The sequence below is a fragment of the Pristiophorus japonicus genome, chromosome 3, assembly GCF_044704955.1.
Source record: "Pristiophorus japonicus isolate sPriJap1 chromosome 3, sPriJap1.hap1, whole genome shotgun sequence".
NCBI lineage: Eukaryota > Metazoa > Chordata > Chondrichthyes > Pristiophoridae > Pristiophorus > Pristiophorus japonicus.
In genome coordinates this window covers 232660887-232674070 of record NC_091979.1, presented here as the reverse complement: position 1 = coordinate 232674070, position 13184 = coordinate 232660887, and positions in this window count along the sequence as shown.

Genomic DNA, 13184 nt, shown 5'->3' with positions numbered 1-13184 from the left:
CTTCCTAAACTCACCCAGCAAATGATGGTGGGTACAGGCGGGAAGCAGCCTTCACAAGTTAAGTCTCTGGTTAGTCGCTTTAGGTTTCTAGTGATTTGGGGCAAAGTTTCTGGCTCTTTTGGCTGTAATGCAACGGCACAATATATATACTTTGATTAAAAAGAGAAAATGGTAGAAATACGCAGCATGTCAACAGTAGGTGTAAGGAGAAGACAGGTTAATGTTTGCGATGTAAATTTTACAGATAGAAATGTGGAGGTGAAAATCTTGGAATCATTTAAGAAACTGTTTGATGCTGCAATGCGGGGTTTCTGGAAGGATTCACGAATGGCCTTTCTCATTGTAATTATCATGTGATCTTAAGTAATTCTCTGCTGAGAAAAAATGCCACAAATAAAACACACCTCAGGTGTGACAACTCCCAGTGAGGAAATAGAAAGTAAAACAACTTGTGTTTGTGTTGGAAAGTTGGGCAAATACATGTTGCAATTAAATAAATACACAATAAAAGCACAGATAGAATCAATTGCAAAACATTCCACAGTTAGCAATGTGAACACAACCTAGAAAGTTTGTTCATTATGAAGTCTTGTTTGTGTTACCCAGAAGGGAAAGATCTATGCACATTAAAGGGAATGGCAAGTTTGATGGTCAGAGCTATCACTACAGTGTGAAGGATAGATATCATTTCAGATGAGACATAAGCCAAGGCCGGTCTCCCCTTTCAGGTGGAGGTAAAAGGTCACATTGCATTAGTTGAGGAACAACAGGGAGAGTTCTCCCGGCATCTTCCCTCCATCGAACGCTCAACCAAGGCCATCTATAGATACGTGAAGAGAAAAAGATTTGTGAAGACAAACGTAGGTCCCTTGCAGTCAGATTCAGGTGAATTTAAAATGGGGAACAAAGAAATGGCAGACCAGTTAATCAAATACTTTGATTCTGTCTTCACGAAGGAAGACACAAATAACCTTCCACAAATACTAAGGGACCGAGGGTCTAGTGAGAAGGAGGAACTGAAGGAAATCCTTACTGGCAGGAAATTGTGTTAGGGAAATTGATGGGATTGAAGGCCGATACATCCCCGGGGCCGGATAGTCTGCATCCCAGAGTACTTAAGGAAGTAGCCCTAGAAATAGTGGATGCATTGGTGATCATTTTCCAACAGTCTATCAACTCGGGATCATTTCCAATGGACTACAGGGTAGCTAATGTAACACCACTTTTTAAGAAGGGAGGGAGAGTGAAGGTGGGTAATTATAGACCGGTTAGCCTGACATCAGTAGTGGGGAAAATGTTGGAATCAATTAAAGATGAAATAGCAGCACATTTGGAAAGCAGTGACAGGATCGGTCCAAGTCAGCATGGATTTATGAAAGGGAAATCCTGCTTGACAAATCTTCTAGAATTTTTTGAGGATTTATCTGGTAGAGTGGACAAGGGAGAACCAGTGGATGTGGTGCATTTGGACTTTCAAAAGGCTTTTGACAAGGTCCCACACGAGATTGGTATGCAAAATTAAAGCACATGGTATTGGGGGTAATGTACTGACATGGATAGAAAACTGGTTGGCAGACAGGAAGCATAGAATCGGGATAAATGGGTCCTTTTCAGAATAGCAGGCAGTGACTAGTGGGGTGCCGCAGGGCTCAGTGCTGGGACCACAGCTATTTACAATATACATTAATGATTTGGATGAGGGAATTGAGTGTAATAGCTCAAAGTTTGCAGATGACACTAAGCTGGGTGGCGGTGTGAGCTGTGAGGAGGATGCTAAAAGGCTGCAGGGTGACTTGAACAGGTTAGGTGAGTGGGCAAACGAGTGGCAGATGCAGTATAATGTGGATAAATGTGAGGTTAACCACTTTGGTGGAAAAAACAAAGGGCAGAATATTATCTGAATGGCGGCAGATTAGGAAAAGGGGAGGTGCAATGAGACCTGGGTGTCATGGTACATCAGTCATTGAAAGCTGGCATGCAGGTACAACAGGCGGTGAAGAAGGCAAATGGTATGTTGGCCTTCATAGCTAGGGGATTTGAGTATAGGAGCAGGGAGGTCTTACTGCAGTTGTACAGGGCCTTAGTGAGGCCTCACCTGGAATATTGTATGCCGTTTTGGTCTCCTAATCTGAAGAAGGACATTCTTGCTATTGAGGAAGTGCAGCGAAGGTTCAGCACTGATTCCCAGGATGGCAGGACTGACATATGAGGAGACTGGATCGACCGGGCCTGTATTCACTGGAGTTTAGAAAGATGAGAGGGGATCTCATAGAGACATATAAAATTCTGACGGGACTGGACAGGTTAGATGCGGGAAGAATGTTCCCGATATTGGGAATGTCCAGAACCAGGGGACATAGTCTAAGGATAAGGCCATTTAGGACTGAGAGGAGGAGAAACTTCTTCACTCAGAGTTGTTAACCTGTGGAATCCCCTACCGCAGAGAGTTGTTGATGCTAGTTCATTGGATATATTCAAGAGGGAGTTAGATATGGCCCTTACGCCTAAAGGGATTAAGGGGTATGGAGAGAAAGCAGGAAAGGGGTATTGAGGTGAATGATCAGCCATGATCTTATTGAATGGTGGTGCAGGCTCGAAGGGCCGAATGGCCTACTCCTGCACCTATTTTCTAAAAGCAAATGATCTGATCATATGTCTTGTTTGTGGGATCTCACTGTCTGCACATCGGCTGCCATGTTTTGCTACATTACAACAGTGAATAGACTTCAAAAATATTTAATTGGCTGTTAAGTGATCTCGGACAGACTGAGGTCGTGAAAGCCGCTAATAATTATAAATACTTTATTAGACTCAGAAAAGTGTGGGAAAGAATCAGTGAAGTGCTGTGCAGATGAACTTCATTTCAGCATATTTGATTGAATCGGTGTTGTTCTAGCAGGCAGAAGGTTGTTATTAATGGAAATGGTTCTGTGTTGAGACTAGTTACTCGTGGAGTCCTGCAAGGATGCGCGTTAGGACCGGTGATCTTCACAGTTTATATTAATGATGTAGATGAAGCTATTATAGGCACTCCTTGCAATTTTGCAAATGTAAGAGATTTGGGCTAGTGTTGAGAAATAAAGACTATAATCCATTACATAGAAACACAGCAACAGAGTAGCCCTTCAGCCCCTCTAGCCTGTTTTAGCATTAAATTAGAACATTGCTGATCTGCGCCTCATCTCCATTTACCTGCCTCTGCTCCATATCCCTTGATACCCTTCCCAATATCCATGTCAGTCTTGAAAATGTCTTTTGATGCTCAGCATCTGCAGCCTTTTGGGAGAGAAAATTCCACAATTCCACCACCCGCTATGAAAAATTGATCCTTGATTTCACTTCTGAATGGCCTAGCTCGAATTTTAAATTTGTATTCCAGTCCTCTTGAGATAAAGGCCAACATTCCATTAGCTTTCTTGTTTGCTTTTTCTCCCTGTCCACTTGCTTTAAATGATTTGTGTACTTGGGCTCCCAAATCTCTTTGCTCCTCTGCAGTTCCCAGTTTCTCATCATTTGGAAAATACTCTGATTTATCTTTCATAGGTCCACACTTGCCCACATTAAACTGTATCTGCCATAGTTTTTCCCACTCACTTAATCTGTCTATGACCTGTTGCAACTTCCTGCTCCCATCTGCACTACTTACAGTCCCTCCTAATTTAGTTTCAGCTCCAAACTTGGATATAAAATCCTCTATTTGTTCGTCAAAGTCATGTGAAATGATGAGGCTCTAGAATAAATCCTTGGGGATCACCACTTGTCACATTCTGCGCACGTATCATTTATACTCACTCTCTGTCTCCTAGCTCCAAACAATATCCAACCCAAGTCAAAAGTCTACCTCCAATTCCATGCGCTTTCATTTTGCCAATAATCTATTGTGTGGAACATTATCGAATGGCTTCGGGATGTCCATATAGATAACATCCATAGACGGTACTTTATCAACCTAAATAGTGACCTTCTCAAAAAAATTCAACTAAATTAGTCAGACATGACTTAGCTTTAAAGAGCCATGCTGGCTCTCTATGATCAGTTCATATTTGCTCAAGTGCTTAGTCACTCTATCCTTAATGACAGAATCGAGCAGCTTGCCCCCAACTTGCCCCCAAGCAAGGATCCAGTCTAATGGCACAATTTATAATCAAGAGAGCTTTAAAAGATTGTAACTAACATTTCTGCAATTTTCTCACCTATTTCTTTTAATACCCTGTGGTGGAAACCATCAAGATCTGGAGATTTATCTATCCTAAGTCGCATTATTTTTTCCATTACCAATTTTTCACTAATATTCAATACAATATATTTCTCCCCTTAATTTATCTTATTTTCCCTTCAATCACTGGTATTTTATCCTCTTCCTCTGCTGTGAATATGGATATAAAGTATTTGTTAAGAGATCTGCCATTATTTTGTCCATTACTGTATTACCTGTGTCCCTGTTGTTTTGTACTAAATGCTTCTTTGGAACTCCCACTCTTTTTCTGTAGGTTTACCTGTTAACATCTCAGTCCAATTGAATGTGCTCAGTTTACACTTCATTCCTTCAAAGTCACCTTGCTTAAGTTTAAAACCATGATTAGTGTGCTGTGTGATCTTTCTCCATCTTAAACTTAATATCAAACCCATATTATGGTCACTGTTTGCAAAGTTCTCCCTTACTGTCAGATTATCAATTCATTTGGGCTCATTATTAATTCTTGTCAGTTCTAAAACTGTCCTAGATACACTCTAGAAAGTTATTGCCATGTATTATGTAAAACATTCAGCGTATTCTGAATCTAATGCTTGTTATGATGGTGCTTCTCCTTTCTGTCAGTTGGTGTGTGTTGTGCATGATGACCTATTCTGGTGGTTTTCCTCAGTGGAAGGCTATTGAACATTTCTGATTGAACCTGGAATCTAACAACGTTCTGGAGACAGGGCTAACCTTACACAAGGAAGGCCCAAGGCTTCCTTGTGAGGCCCGCAGGATCACCCCTGCTCTCCTGGCCCACAAGGAAACCAAACACAAAACTTTAAAAACTTACCTTCTGGGCCTCTTCCAGCCCAGGATCTGTGTCCTGCCAGTTTTACCTAATGGGGAAGTTAACACTGCAAATCGCTCAGACAACCTTTCAGCTTTTTCTCACAATCACATGGATGGTGATATTGTGCAGAATAATCTCTCAACTCAGCACTGAGTTATACAACTGTCATCACACTTAAATCTTTAAAGTTGTGCCCAAAATCAATCTTCCAATAAACTCGTTCCTCATGCATGTTCATTGACACGAGGTGGATTGCAAGATGGGGAGTGGGTGTCAGTGTCTGCACAATTTAACCTTCTAACATCTCATCATTATTATAAGCCTGCAGGAGCAGGTGGACATAACAGGTGGGAACAAAGGACCACTGGAGGAAGGTGCTGGAACTTCAGGCCCTCCAGCTCCAATCTCCAAATCCTAGGCCACCGACCATGGAGGGATTGGGGGAGGGTGACACAGGAAATCTCCCCCAAGCTAAGAATGACCACCATCCTTTTCTTCACGAACCAAAAAAGTGATGCTCGGAATCCATATTCCTGCTGGGCTTTGGATGTCAATTCTTGCATCATGTGATTCTGAGGCCTATGCATCGGCGAGAAGATATTGCGCTTGATAAAGTGCTTATAACGCTCAAAACCAGAGTTTGTTATGCAGAAGTCCCAAAATATAATATTTATTTTTATTCCGAGACAGCAGAAAGCAGACATGTCCTGAACGACAGGCAAACAATTTGGAATCATGACCAACAAATCATGGCACCAAAGACTCAGTAAACACTGGAGCCGAATCCTTTTACCATAAAAGGCATCTGTACTGGGAGAATCGGGTATTGGTGGATACCCCTCCATCCCTGACTGTAGGACAGTTCCAAGTACTGAAAATGGACCGTGCTGCATTCCAGCTCATAAAAGTCTTCCATGTCACTAGTTCTGATGGAGTCAAATGCATCTTCGCTGCCAGGAATAAAACTGCAAAGAGAATCAGAACAGCAGTGGAAGAGCATTTCTCCTGGTGGAGATTTGAAATAGACAAGGGTGAGAGAGAGAGAGAAACAGGTACCAAAGGTAATATACCAGAATCTGATATGAAGGAAACCCTACTATGGGAGTTTTTCAACTTTCCTGCTTTCCAGGATGAATCCCGATACGGAAGTTGCAAGCTCACCTATAATATTCAGATCCTGACTGAGCTTTTATATGTCTCAGTTTGTGATGGACAGCAACCAGAGTTCTGGTTGTTGGGCACTTTCCGATACAGACAGGAGATCATTCACATAATGGTTGTCCATCCTCCAGATGACACTTTATTCCAGGATTGTCCTCAAGTTCCGAATGATCCTGATCCCGATGCGGTTGTTTCTGTCTCAGACCAGGGGTGGTAGTGGAGACCCTATTCAACCAGTTATTACACAACATTCCGTCAATGGGATCATGCGATCTTTGCTTTCCATCTCCCCCTGGAGAAGCAGTAATTCAAACTGCCTGATGACAAGCTACCTCTTACATATTGAGAGACAGGGGAACCAAATCTCTGGTTACAACCTTGTGAATGATACACAACACTGTAGTCACCAATCATCTCCGTATCAATCCCCAGCGCTTCTTCCAAAAACTTGTTCCAAATTCCAAACCTTCTCCTTTATCCTGCTCGTCAGCCAATTTCCATTGCAATATTTTGATTGTAACCAAAAAACAGGGAAGCGTTGTTCTATGGACATCATATTGTGTCTGTGAATATTTACAACATGCAAGTCAGTTACCAGTCAATTCCTCCCCAAATATATTTTAAATTCCAGAAAATGAGAGTTATTGTGGCTCAAGTGTACTTTTCCATTATGGCAATATTCAGTACTGAAACTTTAACAAGCTTTGTAACCTCTGCTCAGAGCATTGACATTTAAAATGATTCACCTGCAGTGCTTTTTATGAGCTGTTATAAAGCTGACTATAAAGCTCTTACTGCTTTACAGTGTGAAACTGGTGCAGTTGGTATTAGATAAACTGAAACATGTAGAGGAACAAAGACCTTGGCGTGCAATCCACAGATCCCTAAAGGTAGCAGACCAGGTAGATAAGGTGGTTAAGAAGGCATATGGAGTACTTGCCTTTATTAGTCGAGGCATGGAATACAAGAGCAAGAGGTTATGCTTGAACTGTATAAAACACTGGTTAGGCTGCAGCTGAGCATTGTATGCAGTTCTGGTCACCACATTGCAGGAAAGATGTGATTGCACTGGAAAGGGTGCAGAGGAGATTTTTTAAGAACGTTGCATGGACTGCAGAATTTTGGCTATGAGGAAAGATTGGAGATACTGGGTCTGTTTTCTTTGGAACAAAGGAGGCTGAGGGGAGACCTGATTGAGGTGTATAAAATTATGAGGGGCCTGGATAGTGTGGATAGGAAGTACCTGTTTCCCTTGGCAGAGGGATCAACAACCAGGGAATATAGATTTAAAGTAATTGGGGGGAGGTTGAGAGGAGATATGAGGGGAAGTTTCTTCACCTAAATGGTAGTGAGGGTCTGGAACTCACTGCCTGAAAGGGTGGTAGAGGCAGAAACCCTCACCATGTTAAAAAAAATTTAGGATGTGCACTTAAAGTGCTGTAACCGACAGAGTTACGGACCAAGAGCTGGAAAGTGAGATTAGGCTGCATAGCTCTTGGTCGATGTGGACATGATGGGCCAAAATGGCCTCCTTCCATGCTCTAAATTTCTATGATTCTATGATTAATGGTACATTCGATACTACAACATCTGCTGGGGATATTAAATGAATTTCGTCTATTCTGCGTATTATTGTATAAATGAAGGCTATTAAGGTTTATGGAACCAAGGCGGGTGGATGAAGTTAAGATACAGAATAGCCATGATCTAGTTGAATGGCGGAACAGGCTCGAGGGGTTGAATGTCCTGTTTCTGGGCTCTCAATGGGAAAAAGGTGGAATTTGGAATTCTCGTCAAAGCTGTTTTCAGCTTTGAAGAGAAGTGGGTCTGTGAATATTTACATGCTATAGACAGTCACCAGAGCAATTCCTCCCAAAATATATTTTAACATCCAGAGGATATGTTACTAAGGAAAAAGAATACTTCTCTATTATCTCAATACTCGGTCCTGAAACTGTAACAAGCCTTGTAACCTCTGCTCAGAGCACTGACATCAACTGTTGCTGATTATGAAGCTTTTACTGATTTAATGTGAAACTGGTACGGTTACAGTGGTTATGTTACTGGACTAGTAATCCAGAGGCCTGGCCTCATACTGCGGAGATGTGAGTTCAAATCCCACCATGGTAGCTGGAGGATTTCAAGTCAGTCAATTAAAAATCTGAAATTAAAAAAACGGAATAAATCATAGAATCATGGAAATTTATAGTACAGGAGGCCATTCAGCCCATTGTGTCCGTGCCGGCCAACAAAGAGCTATCCAGCCGAATCCCACTTTCCAACTCTTGATCTGTAACCTTATAGGTTACGGCACTTCAAGTGCATATCCAAGTACTTTTTAAATTCAATGAGGGTTTCTGCCTCTACCACCCTTTTAGGCAGCGAGTTCCAGACACCCACCACCATCTGGGTGAAAACATTACTCCTCAAATACCCTCTAACGCTCCTACCGCTTACTTTAAATCTTTGCCCCCTGACCCCTCTGCTAAGGAGAATAGGTCCTTCCTGTCCACTCTATCTAGGTCCCTCATAATTTTATACACCTCAATAAGCTCTCCCCTCAGCCTTCAGTGTTCCAAAGAAAACAACCCCAGCCTATCCAATCATTCCTCATAGCTAAAATTCTCCAGTTCAGGCAACATCCTGGTAAATCTCCACTGTACCCTCTCTAGTGCAATCACATATTTTCTGTAATGTGGTGACCAGATCTGCATGCAGTACTCTAGCTGTGGCCTAACTGGTGTTTTATACAGTTGAAGCATAACCTCCCTGCTCTTATATTCTATGCCTTGGCTAATAAAGGAAAGTATCCATATGTTTTACATAAGAACATAAGAATTAGGAACAGGAGTAGGCCATCTAGCCCCTCGAGCCTGCTCCGCCATTCAATAAGATCATGGCTGATCTGGCCGTGGACTCAGCTCCACTTACCCGCCCGCTCCCCGTAACCCTTAATTCCCTTATTGGTTAAAAATCTATCTATCTGTGACTTGAATACATTCAATGAGCTAGCCTCAACTGCTTCCTTGGGCAGAGAATTCCACAGATTCACAACCCTCTGGGAGAAGAAATTCCTTCTCAACTCGGTTTTAAATTGGCTCCCTAGTTCTAGTCTCCCCGACCAGTGGAAACAACCTATCCACCTCTATCTTGTCTATCCCTTTCATTATTTTAAATGTTTCTATAAGATCACCCCTCATCCTTCTGAACGCCAACGAGTAAAGACCCAGTCTACTCAATCTATCATCATAAGGTAACCCCCTCATCTCCGGAATCAGCCTAGTGAATCGTCTCTGTACCCCCTCCAAAGCCAGTATATCCTTCCTTAAGTAAGGTGCCCAAAACTGCACGCAGTACTCCAGGTGTGGCCTTACCAATACCATATACAGTTTCTTAACCACCTTATCTACCTATCCTACTACCTCACTGGAAACAAACTTCCAGTCACAAAAACACCCTTTGACCATTACCCTTTGCTTCCTGTCTCAGCCAATTTGGTATCCAACTTCCCACTTTGCCCAGTCTGCCATGTGGGACCTCATCAAAAACCTTGCCAAAATCTATATAGACTACCCTCATCGATCCTCCTGGTTACCTCCTCAAAAAAGTTAATCAAGTTAGTCAGACACAACCTTCCCTTAACAAATCCATGTTGACTGTCCTTGATTAATCCGTGTTTTTCGAACTGAAGATTTATCCTGTCCCTCAGAAACTTTCCAATAATGTTCCTGTTATGTTTTCAGTATGACATCACAAACACACAGGCTTGAAGATGGCTAACAACTTCAGGAACCCATCACGTGACTTGTTCCCTCTTTATTGTTGTAAACAGCAATGGCTGCAATGCCACAGTAGTCCACAGGGGGAAGTTTTATAATATATATATTATACTTCTTCCTCCTTAAATGAAGTAATTATAACAATCATCATACATAATTTGCATGGTTATACATAACAAGATATGGATTTATTTTGCCATATTTACAAATCAAGCTTAACAACTTATTTTCTGTTTTGAAGAGGATACCTTTGCTCTCGAACAGAACCTTCTAAACATGGTGATGAACTTGACTCATTCTAGGCAGATCCTCAGGAAAGTTTTCCTCCAAGGGATGTCCTTGATTTACATTCTACCAGTAGTTGTATGAGGAGTATTACGATATGTAATTAGAAAATTAGCCAATTTGTGGTCCAAAGACAACGGTCGTTTCTTTGGATTTGGATCCAACAGCTGCTTGATGAGGGCATGTTTTAAAATTTGTACAGTGCGCTCTGCTGCACCATTTGAAGCAGGATGGTACGGTGGAACCTTGGTATGTTTCACACCATTTTTGCTCATGAACTGTGCAAATTCTTCTGAACAAAATTGTGGTCCATTATCAGAAACAATTTCTTCTGGGAGGCCAAATGAAGAAAATAACCTTCGCAAAATGTCTAATGTTTTACTTGTTATTTTCCGCATTGGAAACACCTTGACCCACTTCGAATGGCTATCACAATGAACAACTGTTGTCCTTCTAGCTCAGCAAAATCGATATGTAACCTTTGCCACATCCTGGGAGGCCATTTCCATGGCTGTAATGGTACTGATGGTGGTTTCTTGCTGACCGATTGATATTTTGTACACTGAGTGATGATGTACTCTATATCTTATCTAGCCTTGGCCACCATAAGTAACTGCGTGCAAACCTCGGTCAAGCACATTCCCAGGTGCTAGTCATGAAGATCTCCTAATAATTTGGACCTGAATTTATTTGGTATAACCACTCTTGCACCCCATATGATACAATTTTTATCGACTGATAATTCATTCCTACGAATGAAGAATGGATGAATATCTTTGTCTGTTACCTGGTTTGGCCAGCCAGTTGCGATGTAATCATACACCTTTGACATAACTGGGTCACGTTTAGTTGTTCCACCAATCTCTTCAGCTGTGACTGGCAGTTCATCAATGTATGAAAAATAGAACACTTCTTCCATATCGGGTGCAACTTGTGATGGGGAAGGCAATCTAGACATAGCATCAGCATTACTGTGATCAGCTGATCATCTGTATTCAATATATGTATACGTGACAAAATCAAAGCCCATCTCTGCATTCGGACTGCAGCTAAAGTTGGAACTGGGGACATTGCATAGAGGATTTCTGTCAGGGGCTTATGGTCTATTACTATGGTAAACTTACGACCATATAAGTATTCGTGGAACTTCTTGACTTCAAAAATTAATGTCAAAGCTTCCCTTTCGATTTGCTCATAATTACGCTCATTGGCATAGAGTGCGTGAAGCAAAAGCAATTGGTCTCTCCTCCCCACTATGTAGTACATGAAAGATCACTGCCCTAACTCCATACGGATAGGCGTCACATGCTAGCTTGATCTCCTTAGATACGTCATAGTGAACCAACATGGCGCTCTCTACCAATTGCCTTTTACACTCCTTGAATGCGGTGTCGCATTCTTCTGACCACTTCCAATGGACCTGTTTTTTTTCAATAGTTCATTCAGTGGATGTAACACTGTAGCCAAATTTGGCAGGAACTTCCCGTAATAGTTCAAAAGACCCAAAAATGATCGAAGTTCAGTGACATTCTTGGTGCATTTCTGATTGCATCCAGCTTTCCCTTGGTTGGAAGTAAACCATCTTTGTCTCCTCTGTGCCCCAAGTACTCCACTGAATTTTGAAATAACTCACTTACGAGCAGTCACTCGTACTCTGTGCTTCTCTAGCCATTTGAGGACTTCATTCAATATGTTATTATGAATTTACCTGTTTGGTGCTGAAATTAATATGTCATCTAAATAACATACTACCCCCTTCAATACCTTGCAAAATCTGGTTCATCGCCCCTTGGAATATGGCGGGGGCGGAAGACACTCCAAATGGTAGCCTATTAAATTGATATAGGCCTAGATAAGTATTTTTAGTCAAGCATGACTTGGACTCCTCATCTAGTTCAAGTTGTAAGTAGGCATTTGTAAGGTCCAACTTTGAGAAGATCTGACCACCTGTCACTGTTGTGAACAAATCTTCTACATTTGGCAATCTATTGGAGAGATTACCCTCTAGAACCTGGTTTACAGTTACTTTATCGAGAGCGTCAAGAGAGGCGGGAGTCGGCGAGAGGCAGCGGCCTATAAAGGCTCAGCAGTTGGGCAGTCCGGGGAGTGTCGAGAGAGGCGTGAGTCGGCGAGAGGCTGCGGCCTATAAAGGCTCAGCAGTTGGGCAGTCCGGGGAGCGTCGAGAGAGGCGTGCTTGTACAGCTCCAGCGGGGAGAGAAAGCAAAAAAGAAGTAGAAAGAAATCAAAAGGTGACGTCACAGTCAAGGGGGTAAGTGATTGGCTGGTGATTGGTGGGTAGCTTTTCTTTTTCTTTCTTTTTTATATCAGTCAGTAACTTTTAACATTGTTGTTGCCAATTTAAGTGTATCTAAGGGTTAAGTCATGGCAGGGGAGCTCGGTCACGTGATATACTCAATGTGGGAACCTGACGACTACATCTGCGGGAAGTGTATCCGCCTCCAGCTCCTGACGGACCGCGTTGCGGAATTGGAGCTGAGGGTGGATTCACTCTGGAGCATCCACGATGCTGAGAATGACGTGAGTAGCACGTGTAGCGAGTTGGTCTTACCGCAGGGGAAGGGTCCACAGCCAGATAGGGAATGGAAGACCAGCAGGAAGAGTAGTGCAAGGAAGGTAGTGCAGGGGTCCCCTGTGGTCATCCCCCTGCAGAACAGATACACAGCTTTGGGTACTGTTGAGGGGGATGACTCATCAGGGGAGGGCAGCAGCAGCCAAGTTCATGGCACCGTGGCTGGCTCTGTTGCACAGGAGGGCAGGAAAAAGAATGGGAGAGCGATAGTGATACGGGATTCAATTGTAAGGGGAATAGATAGGTGTTTCTGCGGCTGCAACCGAGACTCCAGGATGGTATGTTGCCTCCCTGGTGCAAGGGTCAAGGATGTCTCGGAGCGGGTGCAGGACATTCTAA